The sequence below is a fragment of the Triticum dicoccoides genome, chromosome 3A (genome assembly GCF_002162155.2).
Source record: "Triticum dicoccoides isolate Atlit2015 ecotype Zavitan chromosome 3A, WEW_v2.0, whole genome shotgun sequence".
In the NCBI taxonomy this organism is placed as follows: domain Eukaryota; kingdom Viridiplantae; phylum Streptophyta; class Magnoliopsida; order Poales; family Poaceae; genus Triticum; species Triticum dicoccoides.
This window is the reverse complement of record NC_041384.1, coordinates 19,166,236-19,166,710: the sequence shown is the minus strand read 5'-3', so window position 1 is coordinate 19,166,710 and position 475 is coordinate 19,166,236.

Here is a 475-nt window from a genome sequence, read left to right as displayed (position 1 = left end):
TTTTATTTTACACGGGACTGTTGGTTTATTCCAAAGGAGGCAGCGAAAGGAAAAAAGAGGCGCGTGGAACGTGCTATGCGAGCGAGGGCAACCAGCGAGACGAGGCATGGTTCTTTGGGCCGTTGCCCATCGCTTGATTTAGTGGCATTTTCCCGCTTTAGGCGCGATATAGGAAGTCCCGGCGGCTCTACCACTAAGGACGGCCTAGAAAATGCCCTAGAAAATTAATATAGGCCCATTAGGCTGGATTTAAAAAAGTCTATTGCCCACTCAGTGTATAAGTGAACAAGTCCATGATGCCAATTTTCACCGTGGTGCGGACTTGAGAAGTTCAGAATTCAGACCATAAATCGATTTTCGCCCTAGAAGCCACTTGTTGTTCAACTCGTTTAACGAACTTCTAATGGTTCACACAACTACTTACCTACTGAGAGCACTAGTTTGCATGCTTGCCACAACCGAAGTTTCTGGCACG